Genomic DNA, 27,265 nt, shown 5'->3' with positions numbered 1-27,265 from the left:
GATATTTGAACAGGATCCACTTTACATATCCCAAGAAGCGATGTTGACATTTCTTAACATTATAGATTGGTATGCCGCACCTAGTGGCACCTTCATTAGGATGTTTGGCGGAAAGAAACCTCCGTATGTGCTACTGAGGTTTTCCATGGATAATTTGGTCATGCAAGAGGTTGTGTATCACATCTCCATAGGGTTATCAGGAGGGCTGCACATAAGGAAGAAGGCACCATGGCCTACTCTTCCTTTGTGGATTGCATTGTACAAGATCCGTACAATGCAATCCACAGAGGCCAATGACTTGAAGAGGTTTGAGTTTGACACTAAGAGTTTCAATCCATATGATCCCCACTTCATATGCAAGAACCACTATGAAAAGGTGTATTATCCCTGGATTGACGGGGCATGTCATCGGCTAGAGGAAGACCCTTGGAGGTATTGCTACAACTCCTCTAGGATTAATGAACCGGTCAGCATGGATGTAGAATGGAAAGTAGCACTATAGGTAGAAGCACCACAGGAAGTAACAACAACAACAACAGTGAGTAGCAAATTGGCACAAGACAAAGGCAAGAGGAAGATTTATGAGAGCATAGAGGTTGAGAAAAGCTACAAGTTCATAGAATATCCTCTTATTGAGAAAGTATATTTGGAAATAGAGGTGAAGAGGCGACAACGTGAAAGGAGATCATAATGGAGGAAGAGAGAGAATCAAAGGTTGGAAGATGCAGAGAGGAAGTTACAAGAAATATAAAATAAGTTGAAAGAAGAGGAGGAGCTCAGGTGGAGATAAAGGGAAGAGAAGCATAAATGGGAACATGAAGAAAGGTAAGGCACGCTGACAGAGAAAATTGCGCCTATATAGGTTGTGGAATCAGAGTAGCTAGCATATGAAGAAGAGGGTGAGAAGGTGTAGGTTTGGGAACTTGCTCAACAAGTTGAGCAGATGGTTGAAGCAACGAACATGGAGACCGAATAGGAGCCATAGTACTAAGACACCGATCTCATGTCGAGAGAATTCATGGCCGCACCATAGTCTCTGCCACTTCTAGAATTAGAACCAGTCCCAAGCGATCAAGGAGAGGTTATCCTCTTTGATGATGATACAGAGATGGATGTGTACAATTTGTCATTTTATGAGTCACACCAAATAATTGTACAACCGCAAACAAAGTAGGTCCTCGACGATAATGCATCACCTGCGCACATAGAGGAAAGGGTGATTGTTGTAGATGTTAGAAGACATCCAACTACCATGGCCGATTCTTCTAAGGCTTATGCAAAAGCCACGAGTCCAATGGTCAAGTTCTTGATAGCAAAGAATGATCAGATGGAAAAATGCTAGCAAGATGCCAGGAAAAGAACAAAGTAGTCTGCAAGATCTGCTATGGAAGAAATGAAGAAAGCAATACCTGCCAAAGTATCAACTCTTGAGACCACCATGCAGACATTGTATGATAGGTTTTTCACCGTGCACAAGGCGGTTGTCCATCTATGTGGTTTTCAGTAGCAGTGCACGAAGACAACCCAAATTCTCAAAGACATCTACGTTGTTATTATGCATGTATAGGAATGTACAATGAGGTACAAGGGAGGCTCACTTCACTTGCAGAAGATAATGAAGCTGCAAGAAGAGCTAGACAAAGCACCAATTCAGATGTTGATATGAAATTATGAGAAGTTCCCTTCGCTCGTCACCATCATTGAGGCTTCCTATGCATGGTTTTTAAGGAGTCTGGATGTCATAGTGAGGACACACATGATCCCTTCTATCATAACCCTCACTCAATACATGAAGAATAACCAAGTCCTACTATAGGTCGAAAAGTACATAGAGCAGTTGATGCGCAAGGCCACCAACGATGAATTGCAGTTGAGCATAGAGAACATGCATAAGTACATCGATGGTCTAGCCACAATCAAGAAAATGCTGCACATGCTTTAGGATGAGCTAGAAAGAGGTTTCAGAAACATATGCCCGAAAGCCATGGAGGCAAGAGTCTGCGTCGAGAAAGACATCACCAAATAGTACGGGGATACAATAGCGCAATACCAAGCTTGGTATCAGTTCGTCATCGAAGACCATCAAGAGGATGTTTTCGAGTTGGTCTTTCTCCAAGACCTCGAGTAATATTGTTTGTCTTGTTAGGCTGAATCAAGCCTATTTTGTACCACATGGGTATATGTGGAAATTATATTATTATTTGTAAATATATTGTAAGTTAAATTCCAAGTGTTATTAGTGGAATGTGAACAAGAACTATGTAATGTGAAGAGTGATGAGGGTAGTCCAAGAGTCAAAGGGGAATGTCAAGGGTCACCCCACCCTTTGTTATATATAGAACCTCATAACTCGTAGTAGAGGCTTTTGGGAGCCAAGATTTTGACTAGGAAATTCTTAGAGAAGGCTTGGAGAGTATTGTGATGACCCTTGGCTTCTCCATAGCGTAGAGTGAGCACATCTCTTAGGAGAAGCAGGTGGTGTTGACTGTAATGTTCCACTATTGGGGCTAGTGGTCATCAATGGTGTATGCATGGATGGAACTTTCACTTAATAATATAACTGAGCCAACATGTTTTCATGCATATGTTTTTATTGTAGTTTGACTATTCTGGTTACTTTAGAAATGTATGTTATTTCACTTACGCATTTGTGTATGAACTATTTTGTATGCAATTGTATGAATCTTGTTGAAGATGTGTTGTTGTGTTAATCCGTCACTTTGGATTATGGACTACTCCGCTTCGAGCCTGTGATATCATTCCACTCGTGTGTTCCTTCTAGGCTACGTACTATTAAATGGTTCTAATGGACACACTTCCATTTCCTGTCTGTGTGTTAGAACCCCCATGCTTCTCACTTGACTCATTGTAACGTCACACACTTGCTTCCGACAAAGTTATCATAATTACCTCTGTGCGCTACCGCAGTCAAGGTACTACTTTACTACCCAATGCTGGGACTCCTACTCCGAACGTTCTGAGGTCCAATTGGGAATTCTTACCAGAGAGATCCCCTAACATGTTGGTGGGTCCAACATCGTCAATAGTTGGATAGTAGTCCAATCCATTTTGTAGAACAATTAGTAGAAGAAACTTTGGGAGAGCATAACTTCTTTAGTTTTTGGTCAAATTGAGCCCAACAAAAGCTGATATAGGGGTTTTTGACTGTTATGGAGCCTTTGGAGACATAATATTTAAATTCTAAGTATTTTAAATCCATGTAAACACAAATTTGAACACTTAATGAAAGAGGCCCATCATTGGAAGCTGGACTAAGAGATGTAGCCTATGAGAGGGGGGAACTCCTTTATCATTTTTGTTGTTATGTGTTTATGATATTGTATTTTGTCTCTATTTTTTCTATTAATTAAGTTTTAAAATCATCATTTTATGTGTTTTGAAAAGTGATCCATTGCCTACAATACATAAGAATTTTACTTGCAAATTTTTCCATCACCTTCAAATTTGCATTACAGATCATTTTGGTATCAGAGCTCAAGGTTATTGTGAAGGTTTGATTTTTTTTGCAAGTGTTGTGTGATGCTTTCAAGGTTGAAGCTTAAAACAGGAGAAGGAGAATTTGTGGAGCCAAGATATCAAATTTTTTCAAGGAGAACACTCACAACTCAAGCTTCAATAGTCATGGCACATGAAGAAGCTCATGAAGGGATGTTTGATGATGAAAGAACTTTTAGAAAATATTTCTTTGAGATGTATGAAATGGTAAAGGTTCTTTATGAAGAGAGGAATTCAAGGTTGTATGGAGAGAGCTCAAAAAATCCAAAAGGAGATGGAGGAAAAGGAGACAAACCTACAAAAGGGAATGGAGGGAATGGTGACAAGTCACCACCTTCACCTCCATCCTCATCCTCATCTTCTTGTACTTCTTATACCCTTTCACAAACACCACCAAATTCTCCAAAGGGACATGGTAAAACTCCTTTATTAAAGCTTGATATAAATTTTGAATTGCCTATGTAAAATGTGGAGGTAAATTCTAAGAAATTGGATAATTGGGTTTGTCAGATTGAAGTGTATTGCAGGATACAAAGAATCAAGGATGGCGAGACCAAAATTCAGCTTGTTTCTCTTAGATTGGAAGGTCCAAAACTTATTTGGTGGGAGGCCAAAACTCAAGAGGACATGAAGAAACATGGTAAGGTTTTATTCTCTTGGAATGATTTTGTTTTTGCAATAAGAAGGAAATTTTATCCATTAGAATACATGAAAAAAACTGTCATGGATTGGAAAATCTTTTGTCAGCTAAAGGTAAAAATGTGTAAAGCTATACTCAAGAATTTAGAAAAATATGTTTTATTTTGGGTATATATTTGTTCTCCCAAGATACTATACTCTAATACATTGGAGGATTGCATAGTTATTTAAGATGCACTATTCTTAACCCTACAAAACTAGATGAAGTTTGTGTACAAGCAACTCATTTAGAATCAAGAGGGAAGAATGTTTATGAACAAACTAGTGAGAAGTCATTTAAGTCTAGAGAAAAAGGAAAAGGGAAGTTCAAAGGCAAAGATAAAAAGAATGCTCCAGTCAAGAAATAGGGATAAAAAATCACATGTAAACATTGTTCTAAAGAAGGCCATGATGAAGACCACTATTGAAAACTTCATCCTGAGATGAGACCCAAAAATTTTAATAACAAGGAGAAAGAAAATATTGTTGCAACTACATAACAAGATCTAGGATCTGATTTCGGAGATGAAACAAAAATAATAGCCATGGGATTGAAAGGTAAGAAGTCAATTGCAAGTACTAGTTCTTCTAGCAAAACCATTGAAACTAAAAATGAAAGAGAAAGATTAGAGTTGTTCCATATTAGAGTCATCACAAAACATAACAAGGTAGATAATTTGTTTGATAGTGGTTCACAAGCAAACCTCATTTCAAAAGACATTGTCAAGAAAATAAATTTGGAAGCTATTCCTCATCCTAAACCTTATCCTTTGGGTTGGGTATGTGACAATCCCAAGTTGCAAGTTGCAACAAAATGTGTACTTAGATTTCCCATCACTGTAAATTTCGTTGATGAGGTAGAACTTGATGTGTTACCACTTGACATTTGTGGGATTGTTTTGGGAAGCCCATACTTATATGATAGGAAATCCATCTTTCATCGCCATGATAACAAGTATCACTTGTTTAAAGATGGGATTGAGTACATTGTTAGAGCACATAGCAAGAAGTTGAATTTGTTTCTCATGAATGCTGGACAAATGAAGAGGTTTGTAAATGCTAGTTAGAATTTTGCATTGTTGATGATTAGCCATAAATATGTTGATGAATCTAAAGAGTTTCAAGAATGTGATGCAACATTAAAATATGATTTAGTTGAAGCTGGTAATACATATGATAAGATGTTTCAGGAATCTAATGTGTTGCCTCCTAAAAGAGGAAAACAAAATGAAGTTCATTTATAGCATGATGATTCACTTTTAAACAATGTTTTGAACAAGATGACAGTGTTAGAGAATGCAGGAATCAAGAAGTAGATGTAAGAGCTACTTGAAAAAGGGAACATTAGTTCTAATACATCTTCTTGTGGGTCTCCTAGTGTTTTGGATTTGAAGAAGGATGGTGCATGGTGATGGCATTCACATTTGTTGAAGAGTTGAGCCAAAAACAAGGCTAGACATGATAATCTTCATAATGACTACATTTTTCAGGTTGGAGATGAAGGAAAGCTTTGGATCAGAAAAGAAAAATTTTAAGGTGGAAAGAACTTGAATTGGGTAAGCCTCCTTTGGTTTAAGGCATAGGAGAGAATGTTCATATTTCTTTAAAAGATTTTTTCTCTTCTAAATATCTTGAATAATTGTAGCAAGATCCTATCCTTGATAGAGAAACAATAACTTCAAGAGGAAGGAACGAGAAGCACCTTCATAAGGGGTTCAAAGGTACAAAACCAGGAAAAGACAAATGGATTGAGATTAGTAGGGTGAGGGAACTATACCCTCACCTATTTATTGACTGAAAATAGTCTTTTGGAGGTCCAAAAGATTCCAGTTGGGAGGATTGATCCAATGGATCAGTAAAGTGCTCACAATTGAAAGTGTTAAAATATCTTGTTGACCTAAATCCAATGGAACTTGAATCACTCAAAACTGATATTGTATCCTCCTGATATTGCGTTATGATAGTTTTCCAAAAAAGGTAAAAGAATTGCAGATTGGTTGCAGGACTGCTGATTGGGCAGTCCGTACGCTGACTAGGTAGGGTGACTGGACATGTTGACTTGGTTACTCAGGCCAATGGTAGGCTGCCACTTAGCCTCACCGAATTGGTAAAATTTTGTTGTGATTTGATTGGTTGAATGTGTTTTGTGTTGGACCAATGGGGGAATGCCACGTGGCACCACAAGGGTACATTAAAATTTTTCTCTCAGCCAAACTACCTCCAGGAGAGTCAAACACACGAACTCCAAGCCAACAGTGCAACGCCTTACCGCTAGGGCGCGTGGTAGTTATTAACAACTGTGGTTGATAAGTTGTATTTAATGTTTATTTGATTTGCAATGGGGGATGGGGCCGGGGCTAAGCCCCAGCCCCTGGTCACCCCATGCCCACAGGACCACAGGCGAGGGAGCCAAGGGCGTTGGCTTAGCCTCGACCCATGCTTCCGACCTAACAACTAACAAACCGTCGGACCAACATCAATAGTCGGAAGTGCCAAAAAGTGGGGTCTAGTGGTTTAGCTTGGCCCTAGGTCTCGTGCACACACCATACGACCAACGCAGAGAGCTGACAACTGGGGATAGATTTTGGGACTAACCCATGGTCATGGCATATTCCACCATACTACATGCCAAATTCTCGGAGTGTGGAGCATTTGGGGGGTGAGGGAATGGGCTGAGCCCACGGTTGGAGAGCGAACCATAGAATCACAATGGAGAGTTCAGGTGTTTAACAATTGGCGCAAAGTTTAGGGACTAGCCCTGGTCAACTTACCACATGCAACTACACGCCACACAACAGAGGGCTTAGGGCAACACATGGAGTTCAGGCACAGAAAATAATGAACCACCCCTATTTTTATGGGCACATGGAACCAAATGCCAAAGCGCCAGGGGGATATGCTGATGGGGGCAGGTGGTTAGCCCTTTCCCTCATACGCATAGCCCCATGTGGCCCTGGTTTTCTACCTATAGGCCTTACTAGGCGATTAAGGTAGGAAAAATTTTGCATCCAATCTGGCACGAATCTCATTAGCACCAGACAAAATTGTCACTCGGCATGCCCAGAAAAGGTGGATTCAAATGATGGATAGCAATCCAGTCCATTTTGTAGAGCAGTTAGTAGAAGAAACTTTGGGAGAGTATAACTTCTTCAGTTTTTTTGTTAAATTGAGCCCAACAAAAGCCTAGCTAGGGGTTTTTGACTGTTCTTAAGCCATTAGAGACATAATATTTACATTCTGAGCACTATAAATCCATGTAAACACAAATTTGATCACTTAATGAAAGAGGCCCATCATTGGAAGCTAGACCAAAAGATGTAGCCCAAGAGAGGGGTGAACTCCTTTATCCTTTTTGTTGTTAAGTGTTACCGATATGGTATATTATCTCAGTTTTTTCTGTGAATTAAGTCTTAAAATCATCATTTTATGTGCTTTTCAAAGTGATCCATTGCCTACAACACATAATAATTTTACTTGCAAAATTTTCCATCACCTTCAAGTTTACATTACAGATCATTTTTTATGGTTGTTGTATCCTTGTTATTTCTGTTGGTTATGAGTATGTTCTATGACAAACTTGATGTATGTCTCTCATCATGTTTTGATTATAAAATGAATTTACAATGAATATATGACCTAATATATGATAATTTAGCTATTATGATAAGGAAACAATGCTTCTTTACGCATCTCAGATAAGTATGAGACCCCTATGCTTAGATTTGTTGTTATGCCATGTAGATTACATATTTGTGATGTGTTTGGTGAAATGCCTGTCATAGATAGTAAGGGCCAGATCAAGTACTTGTACCAGTGATTGCATTAGTATCCTTATTCAATTATTATTTATTATTTCTGAAAGTTTCATGAAGTTCTGGGCAATGGCCTTGGACCTATCCCTGGAAAAGTTGCTTAGAATCCAACGTTGCTAGCACATAATTTCCTTAAAAAGTCCAGTGTCATTGGGATGCCTTGCTATGGGAGTGACTAGAAGGCCTCAGTCACATGCATGGATTGTCATGGGAGTGGTTGAGGGTCCAAATTAGTCAAATGTTAAGTTGTCTCAGGGGTTGGTCACCTGGCAGGGTTGGTTAGATCCTGAAGGTTTTGTAGTATGTGTGGAAGGTCAGAATGATTTTGTTTTTTTAGTTCCACTTCCTTAAATATACATGGGGATTTGAATCACATAATAGTAGTGTCTTGTCACATATTTACCCTAGTGGGATGATTAGCTTAGGTAAATGTGGGGGGAGGGCATTACAGAGTGGCAAGGAAAATTTTCTTGAAGTTTAAAAACATTGGCGAATCCCACTAATCCCTAATATGCAAACTATAAAATGTTTATTGATATATTTGTAAAATTATTCAAATTTATAATGGTTTTATATATAGTCTCTATATAATTTTGGCAATTTTTAAGGTAAAATAATTATATATTCTAAAATTTGGGTGAATCGTCTTTTATAAAAACTGGAAATTGCCAAATCTTTTTTGTGGAAAAATCATGGAAAATTAGCCCACTGTGCGAACATTAGCCCCTAAAATTTTCCATCCAGAGTGATATCAGAGCATGGTTCACCTCTTGAACTAGATGGGTGGTGTGTTGGTCATGCATACATGTTAGTTGCATATGTGTTTTTTATACTTGTGGTCGATGTGCTTGTGGTGTATGCATGGTTTTGGTCATGGTCACAGTCATGTAACGATGTGAAATTTGATGGTGTTGTTGTTGGATGTGTTTGTCGTGAATGCATGTCGGTTATGCATTGGTTATGCATGTCATTGTTTATATGTTGTTATGCATAGATTGACATGGTTATAGTTGTCATGAAATGAGATCATGGTATGTGGTTGGTATGGTCATGCATGGTAACTAACAGATGGCTAAAATGATGTTTATGTACTTATATGATTATGTTTATACATGTATTGTGTTAGTCTGGCTGATCTTGCAGACAAGATATCATCCCCTAAACTATACTGAGGTATGTTGATTATGTTATGTTTTGGTTCAAGATGACATGGTATACTTGCGGGAAGAAGATCAAAGATTACTAGCAAGATGGTCGACTACAGTTCACGAGATTCTCCCTATCGATAAATATGGTGGTGGGCACTCTATTATGACTTAGAAAACACGTTGAGAAGTTCGAAGGCAGAAATAAGAAGTTACAAAGAAAATAAGGACATAATCATTCACGCATAGGAGAAATAAGAAAAAGTTAATGCAGTCATTTTTCAGAGTTTTTCAAAATTTCAAAGACAGGGACCGCTTAGGATTAACCATGGGTAGGAGGAGAGGACTAATGGGGCATATGGTAGTAGATATCATGGTGTGCGCAGGTTGGATAGGGATGACTTGATCCAAGATGACAGGCTCTTGGATACTCGAGATAAGAGAGGTGATGGAAACATGTTCTATTCTAGTTCTGGTTTTGACAAGCACTATGATAGTCATTGTTATCATCCGTATAGGAGGAGTGATAGGGGATATTTCGAGATGAGTTCAAGAAAGCTAACCCACCTACCTTTGATGGAGATTTGAAGAAGCCGGAGGATGCAAAGACATGGCTACTTGGGATGAAGAATTTCTTTGAGTTGCATGAATACATAGAGAATATGAAGGCCAAAATAACTATCTTCAGCCTCAAAGGGAAAATAAACATCTAGTGGGAAGATGTGAAGCAGGTTAGAGACATCAGGATCAAAGTGTTGAGTTGGCATGAATTTAAGAGACTTTTTAGGAAGAAGTACTTGTCAAAGAGGTACTATGACAACAAATCCAAGGAATTATATGAGCTAAAGATGGGATCGATGACAGATGAGGAGTACATGACTAAGTTCCTGGAGTTATTGAGGTATGTACTGTATCTTAAGGATGAGAAGGCCAAAGTTTATATACATTTTTAGTGGATTACCGTAATGATTTAGATATCATATTGAGCATGATGCACCTCGGTCACTTGAAGAATTCATTGGGAAATGGAAGCATTTTTATGAGAAATCAAAGAACAAGACAAAATATCAATAAGGTTGGAAAGGGAAATAAAAAGCTAAAGGAAAATGGTAGCCAAAAATAACAAGGGCTTAGGATCCAAGTGAGAAAGAAAATGTTGCACCTCACAAGAAGTTTAATGGGTCAAAACATGGAGGGAAACAAAATAAAGGTGATGGTACAGGATGGTCACAGTGTTGGACATGTGGTAAGGATCATCTTACGAGGGATTTTTCGCAGAATCAGGGTGGTAGGTTTAAGATCTATAGTGCACGGGAGGTGCAGACAATTAGGGATGTTGAGCAGAGCATTCCTTGTATCTATGCAACATTGGATAACATGCAGGTAGATCATCATGCATCTATTATCAAGATGAATGGTAAGCCTTGTGATAAAGTTGTTTCTATTTTGATTGACCTTGGATCTAATTATAGTTATGTTAGTCCTAACTTGGTGGAGAAGTGTGGCTTGAATAAGGAAGTGCATGCAAAATCTTGGTTAGTGCAGTTGGGTACAAGTACAAAGAAAAGAGTTCATCATTGGGTAAGAGCTTGTGCATTCGAGTTGAATGATATGCCTACATCTACACATTTGAATGTATTACCGTTGGGATCATATAGTATGCTTTTAGGTATGGACTGGTTGTATCTTCACATGAATAAGGTGGAATGTTATGACAAAGCTATTAAGTGTTTGGATGAGAATGGACAACAAAGGATATTGCAGGGTAAGAAGAAGGAAACAACAGTTAGAATGGTGACAATTATGTAGGAAAAGTGTAGTCGCTAAAAAGGGTGTGTGTTATTTATAATACATATTTCCAGTGATAAAGGTAAGGATGTTGAGGATGCAGAGGTATTAAGCAGGTACCCAATCTTACAACAGTTCAGGATGTGTTTCCAACATGGATTTTAGAGTTTTCGGCTCATAGAAAAGTGAAATTTTCCATTGAGTTGGTACCAGTGGAAACACCAACATTAAAGGCACCATACATGATGAGCACTCTAGAGTTAGTGGAATTGAAGTTGCGGTTGAAGGAAATGCTTGAAAAGGGATACATCAGGCCAAGTGTATCATTGTGGGGTGCACCAGTGTTGTTTATGAAGAAGAAGGATGCTATCTAGGTTTTTTCTACAAATCAGCTAGCTCCGATACCATGTAGAAATTCCCACCTGTAGATCACCTAATAATGCAATATACTAAAGCAAAATACTTGATCTACTTCTACAACCAATTTAGCGGAAGCTTAATCAAACATGAGCAACATCAATAAGAACACATATAACTGATAAGAAGGAATCAATCACACATAACATAGAAGATATAACCCGGGGAAAGCCTCAGCCTAAAACCCCAACTCTATATTATAATACAAGTGGAAATATAGCTAGTATTAGAAAAAGAATTAGCTCAAAAGCTATCCTTCTCTCTCTGCAATACCTATGCTACTCATAGACAGTCAAAGACCTCTATCTAACCTTTGGTCTGCCCTCCAAGCCTCCTATTTCTTTGCGCAATTTTGATTGGGGTCTAGTGCAGCCACTTCTGTGAATTGGCCTCTTCACACACTCACTAACCTCTTATCCAACTGCACAGTCCTGAAGGAGATAAATCCTCATCATGGATGAGCTTCTTTTATAGGAAAAATATTCATCCAACTGATAGTACACTGTCCCTTCTGTGATCTCAACTGGGTCTCTGTTTGAACTGACATGCATGAGTTATTCATGAGAGAATCTTCAGTTATCTGAAGTGCAGCAGTTATATGCAAGCATGCATTAACTAACTGAACTTACTTAATTTAAACCACTCACTAACCTCTTATCCAACTGCACAGTCCTGAAGGAGATAAATCCTCATCATGGATGAGCTTCTTTTATAGGAAAAATATTCATCCAACTGATAGTACACTATCACTTCTCTGATCTCAACCGGGTCTCTGTCTGAACTGACATGCATGAGTTATTCATGAGAGAATCTTCAGTTATCTGAAGTGCAGTAGTTATATGCAAGCATGAATTAACTAACTGAACTTACTTAATTTAAACAAATTGTTAATTTAAGTAAGTTCAGTTAGTTAATGCATGCTTGCATATAACTACTGCACTTCAGATAACTGAAGATTCTCTAATGAATAATTCATGCATGTCACTTTAGACAGAGAACCAGTTGAGATCATAGAAGGGACAGTGTACTATTAGTTGGATGAATATTTTTCCTATAAAGGAAGCTCATCCATGATGAAGATTTATCTCCTTCAGGACTGCGTAGTTGGATCAGAGGTTAGTGAGTGTGTGAAGAGGCCAATTCACACAAGTGGTTGCACTGGGCCCCAATCAAAATTGCGCAAAGAAATAGGAATCTTGGAGGGTAGACTAGAGGTTACATAGAGGTCTTTGACTGTCTATGAGCAGCAAAGGTATTACAGAGAGAGCAGGATAGCTTTTGAGCTAATTCTTTTTGTAATACTGGCTATATTTCCACTTGTATGATAATACAGAGTTGTGGTTTTAGGCTGAGATTTTCCTCGAGTTATATCTTCTGTTTTATGCGTGATTGATTCCTTCTTATCAGTTATATGTGTTCTTATTGATGTTGCTCATGTTTGATTAAGCTTATGATAAATTGGTTGTAGAAGTAGATAAGGTATTTTGCTTTAGTATATTGCATTATCAGGTGATCTATAGGTGGGAATTTTTACATGGTACTCTGAGGATATGGATTGATTACAGGTAGTTGAAAAAGGTAACCATCAAGAACACATATTTTTTGCTGAGAATTGATGACTTGTTTGTTCAATTGAAGGGACCAACATTGTTCTCAAATATTGATTTGAGATCAAGATACCATATGTACACATTAAAGAAGAGGACATCTGTAAGACTATTTTCAGGACTAGGTATGGGAATTATGAGTTCGTTGTAGTTCCATTTGGTTTGACTAATGCTCCATCTAATTTTATGTGCTTGATTGCTTCCTTATCTGGACAAGTTTTTTATTGTATTCATTGATGGCATCTTGATATATTCTAAAAATGAGGAAGAGCATGTTCGACACTTAGCAGCAGTATTGAGATTTCTAAGAGAACATCATTTGTATGCCAAGATTAGAAAATGAATTTTCTTTCATACAAAGGTACATTACTTGGGACATGTTGTTTCTAAGGAAGGCATAGTAGTGGATCCGAAGAAGACAAGGGCTATCATGGAGTGGGAAACTCCTAGAAATGTGGATGAGGTAAGATAATTTCTAGGGCTAGCAGGTTATTATAGGAGGTTCATCAAGAAATTCTCTTGCATTTAATTTCCTATTTTTTCACTGCAGAGGTGTTGGGTAGCAGAAGCCCCGTGTAATGGTTAGGGGGAACAATGCCCAAAATTTTGGGTAGAGATAAGGTAAAGACTCCGCGGGATGCGCGGAGCGCGAATTATAATGAGTCAAGTCAAAGGGTTGTCCGCCCAAAGATAATGTAGAATAATAGGAAGTGAGTCGGCCTGCCCATGGTCTGTGGACCATGGAAAGGTATAAATAGAGCGAGGTTGTATGGCTACAAGGCAGTTAGTTTTTGGCCTTAACAATTTGAAGTGTAATGGGTTTATGAGGTAAGAAGGTTGGGAGCATCTGTAAGTCCGAGTTGAGGGTATTGGTGGGTAGATAGAGGCTCTGCAGCTGTGTGTGCAGAGGCCTGGTAGAGTTTGTAGTTGTATGCAAAAACCCCTGTAGCTGAGTGCACAGGGTAGTTCTTGTTGTATTGATGAAGGAAGCGAATAAAGATCAGTTGGTTCTAAAATATAGTGTTAAATATGAACTATTGTGGATCTGATTAATGAATGGTTGATATCTCTATTTATTTATGCGTATGTTATGGGTTTATGCTAATCTATATCTCTTTTGAATGTGCACACTAGTTAACCTGATTAAATGTTTGCTTAAAGACCGTAATAAGTAGATCTGATTTGTAATAACTCATTAAGTAATAAGTGTTGAGGAATAGCCTTATCTCAGATCCACACAAAAGTAGAGCAGTGTGAGGCTACAGAATGGTGCACTAACCCTCCAAACCACATCAAGACATCCCAAGGGTGTGGAAACCTGGTTCTAGCACCCTCCCTTGCTACCTCGGGTGAGACCTCAGTTCGCGCTTCGCAGGCTATTGTTGAAAGGGCCGGTAGTTGCGGGATTTGCTTAGCTAAATACTTCTTTCGAACTTGGGTCAGGCCCATATAAGCCAAGGAATGGTTCCGTTGTCGGGACGAAGAGCTGCCTAAGGGATGTCTGATGTTGGAACACTGGAACCCGACAAAGAAAGAACTTGAAGAGTGGTTGGATCTGAAGCTCCATGAGTTCGTGGTTCAGGAAAACAGAAACACACGGATATCGGAGGAAGATTGGTTGGATTGCTAGATATACACAGATATCCAGGAAATCTTCTTCGCGACATTCCTGATAGAGTTGGATGGGTGGATCGTAAGATTAGCTGATAGCGTGGGAAGGTACAGACTAGATCAGACTATTGTGTGGACTCCGGAACTGGTGCGCAGGTTAGAAGCCACTGAAAATAAAATCGCATGCATAGTAGATCACTGGTTGGATGAGATAATAGGAGGGTTTATCATTGAGTTCCCGATAGATACAACCGTGAGTTATAGTGAAGCAGAAAGGCGATTCCTCCAAGGTCTGTGGGGTAAGTATATCAAATCGTTGAATACTTGGATTAAAATGTGAAAACAGATCATGCGCATTTATTAATGTCTGGCATAACGCGAAGCGGAAAAGGTTACCGAGGCACAAGAGGAATAGAGAATAGTCCTCTGATTTCTATCTCACGGGAAAGCAAGGAGGAGCTCGCGAAGTTCTCGCCAAGAAGTGAAGTCTGGTTGATTAAGGAGCTCCTTCCACTAATACCACCTCCGTCCATGTCACCACCCACTTCACCTACATCAAATCTATCTACACCGACATTGACCCCACCCCCACCACCACCAAAAGTCGGAATGATGAGTGCAGTCAAGCTGTCGATATTTAAGGGTGTAGGAAATGAGGAACTAGGTTGGTTCTAGTTTGTGCTAAGGTCTGTATGGGAAGCTCAGGGCATAACAGATGACAACATCAAAAGGGCTACCTAGTTAGTGCATTGTAGGACCGCGCGTTGACATGGTACATGAAGTACTCAAGCGATCATTCGAATGCAGGAATAGCCACAATCCAGGATGCATTAAACAAAGAATTTGGTCAACCAAAATCAGAAGCATAGTCGGTTATTGGGTTCAAGGAGATCGCAATGTTGCCTGGTGAAACCCCATGGGATCTGGATCAGAGGTTGAAAAGTACCATCCACGAGGCAAACATGATCCTGTCGGATGCACAACACTGCGCTTGGTTTGTGGTGTCATTGACACCACACCTGAGGATGACTCTGTCACAACAAAAGATCTCAACCCAAGCCGAAGCATTGGAAACAGCTATGAGGTTGCACGAAACCCCAATACAGGATCCAGGGTTGGGAGTTCAGCAAATCCAAGTGCAAATACAAAACCTATGTCTAGAGATGCGAAGTTTGAAACAAGGGCAGGCACCTCGGGCAGAAGTACGCGAAGAGGTGTGGTGTATCAAATGTAAGGGCCAGGGCCACGATAAGGATCACTGTCCAATCTTCGCGAACTATGTGACAGCAGGGGGACCAATACTGTTGTGACTAGAGGTACAAGTAGGGACAAGCACGACGCCCATACTCTGGTGCGCAATCTTCCAGGTGGGAGGAAAGCATGCCACAGACAATTTTCATCTATTGCAGAACCTAAGAAAAACCCCCCCTCAACAGTTATTTTGCAACTTCTGTAGGACGGTGGGCCACGATGAAAGAAATTGTCGTAGTTATGAGATGTTGATGGATCGAACACCTGCTTACAGGATGCAAATGGAGGTGCACAGGTAGGATCCCACCATAGCAATCGCGCGAGGAGGCTTCCAAGGACGCAGACGGGGCTGCGGGGGAATGGGACCTGGACGAGGACGCGGACAATTAATCTGCTATAATTGTAGGGGCCCGGGGCACTATGTGCGTGATTACACAAACCCAACCAAAGCCTGTTGCCCATACTATTACCAGTTTGGTCACTGTTGGGCAGTGGAGAAGGTATGTTATTTTCATTTACCTTGTTATCTTTTCCTCAAGATTCACAACCTTTTCACATCATGAGCTAAGTATATGGTAGAAAATATGATAAAATCTAGAAGGTTTATATGGAATATGAAATGACTAATAATTACCCTTTTTCTATGCAGGAAGAGGATAAAACGGAGGACTATCATCCCAAAGGAAAGAACGAGACCAAGTTAACTATTGTCCCTTTGGCAAGGAACCACGCTCAAACAAGGTGATCCAAATTGGAGTGTAACAGTCGGAAAAAGGAAAAGGAGATCTCCAATCGGCGCAATAGAACAAGAAGATAACTGCAAGTTAACAACTATCTTAATGATCTTCTACATTGTTAATATCATCGTTTGGCTGTTATAAAAAGGTGTAGCACTGTTAGCTTGGGGGAGAAGACTATTATTATTTTTATGAAATTTTCTTCGGTACTTGAACTTTGATTATCGACTCTCTTTGAAGAGCGAGTCCTTGTAACTCTGCTTCATATTTTAATATAAAGCCCTGGTTGCTATTCTATTGTTGATTCTGGAGTAGGCTGAAGCAGTGAGTCCCTGGAGGCTAAGGGCCTGGCCGTGGTGGATCACTTGCTCCTGTATCATATTTCTGATTCATGTGTGGTTTGATTTCTTTCTTTTACTCTGCTCAGTAATTTGAAGCGCTTTACTATTTTACATATCGGCTCTGTTATACTTGATTAAATATTACTATTACTCACAACAAGAATGCTATGTTATCATTCTAACTCTACATCGCATTAGTGTTCCTCCTGACAAATCACATAGGATTGCTGCTCCTTATAGATTAACCGAGCTGTATGTTCTTGAATCAGTACTACTGTATGATTTACTCTTAAAATCGTGACTTCTGTTTATTCGGAATTACTGCTCTGTTACCGTTGATGTTCTGAAACCATTGCTGTTCCAAAACAATTGTTGCTCCATTACAATTGCTGCTATTCTATAGTTGTGATTCATGTGTACTGTATCGAGCTCTGATTACTGTTCCTTTTACTGATTAAGTGTGTTGTGTGTTTAACTTGGGTAGTTGTACATTTCGATTTCAATTGCTGCTCTATACTTTATTTCTGAGAGTTTGTTGTTCCATTTCTGGTTGCTGTTCAAATCAGAAGCTGTTACTTAGTTCCCGTAGATTATAATTATTGCTGCATTCATAGGTTAAGGTGTTGCTGTTTAATCTCATTCATAAAGATAGTTGCTGTTCCATTTCTTGCTATTTGAAGATCATCATTGCTTTGGTGTGCAGAAGGTTTGAAACTATAGTGAACATTGACCTATACTGTCTAGTTCCCAGTTTGACGATCTTTCTTTTGAGTGCTAATTTAATTGCATCATTTTACAGAGGGAAGAGTTACTGTTACTGTACGACTGATAAATTGTTGTAGCTTTTTGAACACATGATTTGAATTCCAGGTTTCTTTCTGCAAATAGATTTCATTTCAAGCATCCGTTTACTCTTGTATTGAGAGCACTATACTACTAGCATTACTCTGACAAATGACTGCCTCAAACTGAGTACACTCTTTGAAATAACAAATTGTTCTTGGATTGACAATTAATGTAGGGTAAATAGAGGTGAAAATGACCCTTTTTACTGCTCGACATTTTGGCGCCATTGCTAGGGAAGAGTGTAGCCATTTATCTCTTTTCTAGAGTAGTGTAAGAACCTACTAGGAAAGAATTGGGTTTTAAAAACGGAAGGTAAGAACCTGCGTGTGGAGTATGTAATAGCCCTGCTCCCCTGCCCGCTTTCCTGCAGATTTGTTGCTATTTTCTTTCGGTAGAAATTAGTAGTTGATTCATGTGCATGACTAAGCAGAAAAAGCCAGAAAAGAATCCCAAACCTCTACCCAAGTCTAATAAAGCTAAGGGTCCAGTGACCCTTGGCCGATCAACCTTTATAGATGAAGTCCTTAAGAAAGCAGAATCTCAGCCTTCAGTAGGGCCTAGAAAAGTCACTTCTAGACAACTTACTAGTTACCTTCAGGCCACAGGATCACCATCTATAGCCTTTGCTGAGGTGCATAGTCACACCGAAGAGCAGGATTTTCAATAAATTGAGAATTCTAGCCCAAAATCATTACAAGAAGGGAACCTTAGCAACCTCTGTGAAGGGGGAGGAGAAACCAGGGAAACTGAAGAACCAGAATCTCCTCTTGGGATAATTCCACCATTAAGCAGCCCAGATAAGGGAAGTTGAAGAACCTCAAGAGAAAAAATCTCCCCAGACATTAGGAACTCTCATCATCCCAGATAACGGAAGTGTTGTTAAGGCCATTCCTGTTAAAGCCAATCCCCCTCGTTAGCCTAGGAATACCCTCCTAGATATCCCAAAAGATTATTGGCACATATTTGACCAAATGGCCCAAAACCAGCCAAACACCCAAACTTCGACACTGCAATATCCCATCGTGGACACTGCAGCTAATGCTCCTATGAAAGCAATTCCTCTCTAGCATATCCCTACATTTCATGGCCTTACATCAGAAGACCCTGATGCATTCTTATTTGAATTTGATGTGTTGTGTAGAGGTTATGACTATACCACCGACCCCCAGAAACTGAAATTATTTCCCTCTACATTAAAAGGAGCTGCTTTACGATGGTTTATGGGGTTGGGTGGTGGTGTTATAAATAACTGGGATCAAATGAAAGAATCTTTCCTAAAAAATATCAGGATTATTGTAGGTCTAGAGAGTTGAAAGATGAAATATTTCAGATGGTGGCTAGACCAAATGAAACATTAGAGGAATATGTCGAGCGTTTTCAGTATAATCTTCAAAGATCTCCTTATGCATCATTACCCTTACCTGATAATGTATTGAAAACTGCATTAATTAGAGGAATGAAGGAACAATGGATTGAAACATTAAACATTATGGGAAAAGGAGATATTTACCAGGAAAATTTTGCTGACATTATTAATTTATGTATTAGGAGTTCAAGAGGCAGCACAAGACTAAAACCAACAGAACATGATTGGTTTAACAGAATTTCTGCAGAAGGAGTAACTCATGCAGAAATTGGAAACTTATTAGAAAGTTTTAAAACCGACATATTAGGGACTCTGACAACACAGCTTGATATTATGCAGGCAAAACAGAAGCAAGCAGAGGCAGAACAAAATTTGGAAATCTTTTGTCCTAGGTGCAAAAAGAAACACAGCCACAAAGAATGTCCATTAGATGTGGTTCAAGTCTATGCCATTTGTACAAAATATCATTCTACAGAAAGTTGTCCCTCACTTCTTGGATTGAAAGCAGTATACAAGGAAGCGGAGGAAGAGCCAGAATCGGTGTACCTACTTAATCAGCGCTGTCAATGGCAGCCACGACAATCAGGTATGTTCTCCGATCCAGCTTCTTCTTTTCAGCCTCCACAATATCATGCTCAACAATACAGTACTATGTGGCAAAATCAATCTCCATTCTCAAATTGGTCACAACAACCATTTCCTTCATCATCACCATGGCCGAATCCAGCAAGTCAACCCAATTGGCCAAATTTTCCCTATACCCCACCATATTGGCAAAATAATGTATATCCACCACAATGGTCCCCTCCTACTTCACAGAGTCAAGCCTGGCAGACAAACTGGCAAAGACCAATGAACCAGCCAGTAGGAACCATTCCACTCCCTCAACCTACACTACCAGCATTACAACAAAACCCCCAGTCTAATTTAAGACCACAACTCCCAGCCCAATCCAACCCTAATCCCAATAACAGACCGGTCCAATATATTCAAATAATTGAAACACTAGACACAAGAATCAATCTAAGGGAGTGTAATGACCTTCAATTAAGATCTGGGCACATCATTGAAATAGAGGGAGATAAAACCGCTCAAGTTGAAAATCAGTTACCTATAGAACAACCATTGCAACAAGAGGATGTGATCAAACAACAAACTCATAATCAAGTAATCACATCTTCTCCTCCATTCCCAGAACGATTAATTATACCTTGACCTACACAACATCCTGATTTTGACATTCTGGGAGAACTTAAAAATCTGTACATAAAAATCCCACTCCTCCAAGCCATCCAAGACATCCCAATATATGCAAATACCATCAAGGAGCTATATATAAAAAAACCAAGGAGGAGAATAACAAATAACCCTACAGTCCAAGTAGTTGGCACTTTATCCAAACTATTATCAGGAAGAGAAACACCCATTAAATATGAAGACCCAAGAAATCTGATAGTAACAGTACAAATCCATGGGCAAACTTTTGTAAATGCCTTAGTTGATTTAGGGGCTACAATTAATATCCTAACAACCACCACTTGTCAAAAACTGGGCATTACATCAGTAGAACCAACCTCCACTTTATTAGAACTGGCCGACCGATCTGTGGTTAGGCCAGAAGGCACACTACATGATGTCATGGTATCTGTTGATTCCTGGGAGTATCCTACCGACTTTCTGATAATAAACCCCAAAAACCAACTTGATGGACATCCATTGATTTTAGGCAGACCTTGGCTTGCAACTGCTGACGCTTATATTAGCTGTCGGCAAGGCAGTATGACCATAACTAGAGGGGCTAATATCAAGAATCTAGCCTTGTATCCTCCAGCCCAGCCAAGTGTCACAATAATGAAAACTAACAAGCATCCTGTATTATACCTCACTGAAAATATTAGATCTCCATTAACCATAGAAGATGCCCTCGATTTCAAAGATCAAACAGAGGATGATGTTATTAACAACTTTCTTAGCCAGGCTAAATCTAGATCCCACATACAATGCCAGATGATAGAAGCAGCATTTGATAGTGAATTAGAAGAGGATCCTCTCAAAGATACCCACGATCAAACAATACCTACTACCTCTGTATCAAATAGCAAAACTGTAGAAATTGAGCCGGGAAAAACTTTAAACATTAATGGTAACCTGACTCCAGAACAAGAACACAAGCTAATTCAGCTGCTGAGAAAACATAAAGAAGCATTTGCATGGGATTATCCTGACATGAAAGGAATTGATCCCCAGTTATGTACACACCACATTTACATAGAAAAGGATGCAAGACCTGTTCGCCAACCACAAAGGAGACTTAATCCTCACCTAAAGGACATTGTAAAAGCTGAACTTCAAAAACTTTTAGATGTGAACTTTATTTACCCAATCTCCGATAGCAAATGGGTCTCTCCGCTTGTGGTGGTACCAAAGAAGAATGGAAAATGGAGGATTTGCGTAGATTATAGAGAACTGAATAAAGCAACACAAAAAGACCACTTTCCCCTACCATTCATTGACCAGGTATTAGATATGTTAGTAGGAAAGAAATTCTTTTCTTTCTTGGATGGCTTTAGTGGATACAATTAGATTCAGATTGCCCCTGAAGACCAAGAAAAAATTACTTTTACCTATCCTTGGGGAACATTTGCCTATAGAGTTTTACCTTTTGGCATATGCAATGCCCCTACCACATTTCAAAGGGCTATCCTCAGCATTTTTTCAGATTTAATAAATGAAGGGCTCGAAGTATATATGGATGACTTTACACCATACGGAGATGATTTCGACCCAGCATTAGACACATTAGAAAAAGTGTTGCAGCGATGCATTGCCACCAGGCTTTGTCTGAGCCATGAAAAATGCTATATGATGATGACTGAAGGACTTATTCTAGGCCATTATATTTCACCAGCTGGAATACAGGTAGATCCGGCCAAAATTCAAATAATTTTGTTAATACCTACTCCTACCACTCAGACAGAGGTATGCAATTTTCTCGAATTCTCTGGTTATTATAGAATATTTATAGAACATTTTTCTCATATTGCTGCACCTTTATATGCACTAACAGGGGATGTTGACTTTGTCTGGACAGAAAAATGTGATCACGCTTTTGATAATCTGAAAAAGCTTGTGTCAACAGCCCCAGTACTCCGAGGACCAAATTGGGACCTGCCATTTCAAATTTCATCAGATGCTTCAGACACAGCTATTGGAGCAGTCCTTGGGCAAGAAGAAGATAAAAAAACCATATGCAATTTATTATATTAGCAAAAATTTGTCCCTGTTGAATTGAACTATATTGTGACTGAAAAGGAATTTTTAGCTGTAATACATGCCGTTAATAAATTTAGGCATTATATCACTAGATATCATGTTATTTTATATACAGATCACTCTGCCATAAAATATTTAGCAAATAAACCCATTACAAATGGTAGAGTAACCAAATGGTTGATTTTATTATAGGAATTCGATATCACAATAAAGGACCGACCGGGAAAGGAAAATCCTGTAGCTGATTTTCTCTCACGAATGCCAAAACCAATAGATACAACAGTGGTCGAAGATCAATTTCCAGATGAACATCTGTTCACTGTTACTATTAAAACACCCTGGTATGCTGATGTTGCAAATTACCTAGAAGTAGGCAAATTACCGAAACATCTAACCCCCAATGAACGAAAGCAGATTGTCCAACGAAGTACTCGGTTTTCTTGGATTGGGGGATACCTGTTTCATACAGGGGCAGATATGCACATAAGGAGATGCGTCCATGAAGATGAAATTTTTGACATCTTGAAAGCTTGTCACGATGAACCATGTGGTGGACACTTCGCATATTGGAGAACTGGTCACAAAGTGCTACAAACAGGGTATTATTGGCCCACGATCTTTGAAGATGCAAAGAAATTCATTCAAGCTTGTGACATATGCCAGAGAGAAGGACGCCCTGAACAGGCTGATGAAATGTCCTTGAACCCACAGCTCGTTATTGAACCATTTAAACGATGGGCGCTTGATTTTGTTGGTCCAATTAACTCGTCATCAAATCAGAAAACATACATTCTGGTAGCAACAGAATATGTCACCAAATGGGTTGAAGCAGAGGCATTGTCGAGAGCTACAGAAGATTCTGTCATACAGTTCCTGTTCCACATATTTGTGCGATATGGCCTCCCAAGAGATATAATTACGAATGGAGGACCTCAGTTTGCTGGTAATAAAATTGCTGCCACACTAAAAAATTATCATATTCAGCATAAAATTACTACTCCATACCACCCACAGGCAAATGGTCAAGTAGAGAGCACAAACAAAATAATAGAAGCAATACTGACAAAAACCATTGCATCACATAGACGCGATTGGGCTGCAAGACTGCCAGAAGCACTGTGGGCATATAGAAAAACATGGAGGAGTACTACCGGTTATTCACCATACCAGCTAGTATTTGGAAAAGAACCTATCTTTCCAATAGAATTTGAAATACAAACATTACGAACAGCACAAGACGTCGGTCTAGATCTAGACAAAGCCCAGACTAATAGATTACAACAGATCAATGAGCTAGATGAAATCAGGCTCTCTGCCCTTCAACATACTGCATTAATTCAACAGCAGCAAGCCAAATGGCACAACGCCCTCATTAAAAAGAAAGTCTTCCACGAAGGAGATTGGGTGCTCCTATATGACTCTAGGTTCCAGGATTTTCCCGGGAAACTTCAGACTTGCTGGCTAGGACCATACGAAATCCAGAAGGTACATGATAATGGCACCATTACTCTAACCACTATTAATGGATCTAGACATACCTTTAAAGAAAACGACCATCAAGTTCGATTATATCACAAACCGCTTACTTGGGAATCCTTCTACCAACAACTTCGCGAAGACTCTGACATGCAGATTTTGGTTGAGGAAGAGAAATATTTCTCATCGTTGGATCATTGAGTATTTCTACTGCTCCTACATTGTACATAATTTTTTGTCTTGTATATATTTTTCACTTGTATAGCATTTGCGCTTTGCTGTTCCTTTCGAAAGGAACAACATCTTTACCATTCTGTTGTTCCTTTTACAAGGAATAGCATTTCCATCGTTTCGTTGTTCCTCTTCGAAAGGAACAACACTTGCATTTTTTTTTTTGTTGTTCCTTTTCCCAAAGGAATAGCACACTTCGTGTTCTGTTGTTCCTTTTCTAAAAGGAACAACATTTTCTGTCTTCTGCTGTTCCTTTTTCCAAGGGAACAACATTTACATGTTTTTTTGTTCCTCTCCCAAAAGGAACAACATTTTCGTGTTCTGTTGTTCCTTTTTCAAAAGGAACAACATTTTATGTCTTCTATTGTTCCTTTTTATGAAGGAACAACATTTCTGTCTTTTGCTGTTCTTTTTTTCGAAGGAACAACATTTCGGTGTTCTGTTGTTCCTTTTCCAAAAGGAACAACATTTTTTCATCTTCTGCTGTTCCTTTTTCTGAAGGAACAACATTTTCGTGTTTTGCGATTCCTTTTTCCGAAGGAACGACACATTTTTGTTTCTGCTGTTCCTTTTCTGAAGGAACGACACATTTTCGTTTCTGTTGTTCCTTTTTTTGAAGGAACAACATTTCAGTGTTCTGCTATTCCTTTTTCTGAAGGAAAAACATTTCAGTGTTCTACTATTCCTTTTCCAAAAGGAACAACATTTTTCATCTTCTACTGTTCCTTTTTCCGAAGGAACAACATTTTCATGTTCTGCTGTTCCTTTTTCCGAAAGAGCAGCATTCTTGTTTCTATTGTTCCTTTTCCCGAAGGGACATCATTTTTGTTTTGCATGGTGCGTTTTCACCTCCAAAATCATTTACTCTGTTCCGTGTCATAGATGTGGGATTCATTAAGGCCCTCCTACGACGGGTCGCTTCTTGTCGACATCAGCTCATTATCCAAGAAGTCGACCTAGGAACAACCCTTTCAGTACTTTGAAGCTTGCATGCCTCAATGGCAAGTTTCTCACTTCCGGCGACAGGTTTACATCAATGGCCTTCGACCGAAAGATTTTGCGTAGTGTTCAACACCAAGTCCCATTTTCACACCACGTGAGTTGTACTGCCATACCTTGAGGGTCATCATCATTATCGGTGATTCCTCTCGCGCCTGTTAATGGCTTACATCATTGGTTGGTAATCAGACGATGTCTTTCCATGTTCGACTCTAGAACATCTTTCACATGGATCAACTTGTACTCCGAGTGAAGCTTGAATGAGTTTGAAGACCTCGGATCTAGTTTCATCCATCCGGGCTACGATATATTTAGGAATATAAAGACATCAAATGTACATCATTGCCGAACAGAGGATCATCCGAATCAAAGGATGATGACTCCGTGCCAATCATCAGTCTGCTACACAGACGGTTGTCTATCCTATGTACATGAAAATGAATTTATAAAGCTGAGCATGGGAATTCCCGCCTCAGCTAGATCATGAAAAATATTATGAAGATAATGTATTATATTGTATCTTATTACAGGTCGCCTTCCAGCTCAAAAAAACTTCAGATCCTCATGATAAAGCATTTCACCCGACATCAAAAGATTAATGACCTCATGCTTTAGGGGGCAACTGTTATAGACATTTTTGGGCACTACAACCCCAATCATACATGTCCATAAACCAAGGGCTTCTAAGTCCCTAAAAGTGTTGCTTTACACCCTAAAGGAACAAGGTTAGCTGATTACATCATCTCCCAGAAGTTCTCCACAGAAAACTACTCAGAACTGGTCAAAACTGGACCATACAGACTGCCTAGTGCAAAGGGTGCGATGCATCTCACCTGCTCAGAGTAAAAAGTGTGATGCATACTGGAAAGCCCTTCTGTAGGGTGCGATGAGCAAGAGTAGACAAATGGCGGAGACAGTTTGCAAGGTGGATGATCATGGAATCTTCCAGAAACTTCTCCTGTGACACTTGCCTCTCTAAATTCGCCTAGGGATGAGTAAGAGATCATCAATCTCCAAGTGGAATCAAGAACTATAAGAGAGAGGACACTAATCAAAATACCAGAAGCTGACTCACCCCCCTACAATCATCTATATATGGATCCCTCATCACAGAGATCCATAGGCTGGAATCTTGTATCTTGTAAGGAAGTGTTGTTAGTTTCTTGGTGCAATATCATAGTGTTGGGTGATCTAAGATTTTCATGAGGTGAAGAAGGGCTTTCATGCTGGGAGGATGACGCTGGGTCAGAACAATTGGTTGTAATCCTATTTGCTATTCTTGATATTAATAAAGCTATTCAAGTTTTCCTCCACATTCTTGTATGTTAGATAATATATGCATTTGTGTGCTCAATATATATCTGGTCCTATATTGTTTATGATTGTAGATCTCTGTTCTTCGATAGTATTATGTTGCTTTGATTCTACAGGTGCTCTTTGAAGCTGGGTAAGAAAAAGAAAGGGCGGCAAATATCTGTCAGAAGGGAGAGGAACCAAGCGCAAGATTGAGGTTGGTGTCCTTTGTTCCCCTCTTATCTACTTATCATAAAGGAAAGCAAAAGTAGTTTTTGGTTTGTTTGTTTCTAAGATAGCTACTCGTCTTAGTGGGACTAGCAGCTCCGAGTGGACAATAGATTTCCTGATAACAATCCCTACTCTTAAGGAGTGTTGAACCACCCTCTGTGTATAAATAAGGAAAAGTACCTTATAAAAAGAAAAAAAAAAAGTAAATCATTGACATAATTTGCTAACATGGTTTGTTAGATGAAGGATAGGGGGTCTCATTGGGAGCCAGCCTACCATGATCATAAGGAAGAAAGTGAAGTGGCATTCCCATTATGGCCACCACACCAGGGAAATGATCCAAGAGGCACATTAGAAAAAAAAAGAAAAAGTCCTTGGAACAGGAGGTCTCGTCACGAGCCGGCCTACCCACCTTTCTCACTCATTCCTAGTGAATGGAATTATGATTTATCTGGTTACCAGGCCAGAATAATGGCTTCCATTTTGACATTCCACAGTACTTTCCTAAACATACACAAAGGATCATGGTTCCATGGGTGAAATAAACAACTCTGTCAAGGTTATGGACACCTGTGGGCAATAGAGTTCTGTTGATGGTATTGAGGTCACATTTTTTATACACCAATAGCACTTATTAATCCCTTCTT

Source organism: Pinus tabuliformis, chromosome 1_2 (assembly GCF_031772625.1).
Source record: "Pinus tabuliformis cultivar Carrire ecotype Pingquan chromosome 1_2, CPIR1, whole genome shotgun sequence".
Classification (NCBI taxonomy): Eukaryota; Viridiplantae; Streptophyta; class Pinopsida; order Pinales; family Pinaceae; genus Pinus; species Pinus tabuliformis.
This window is presented reverse-complemented; position numbering follows the sequence as displayed.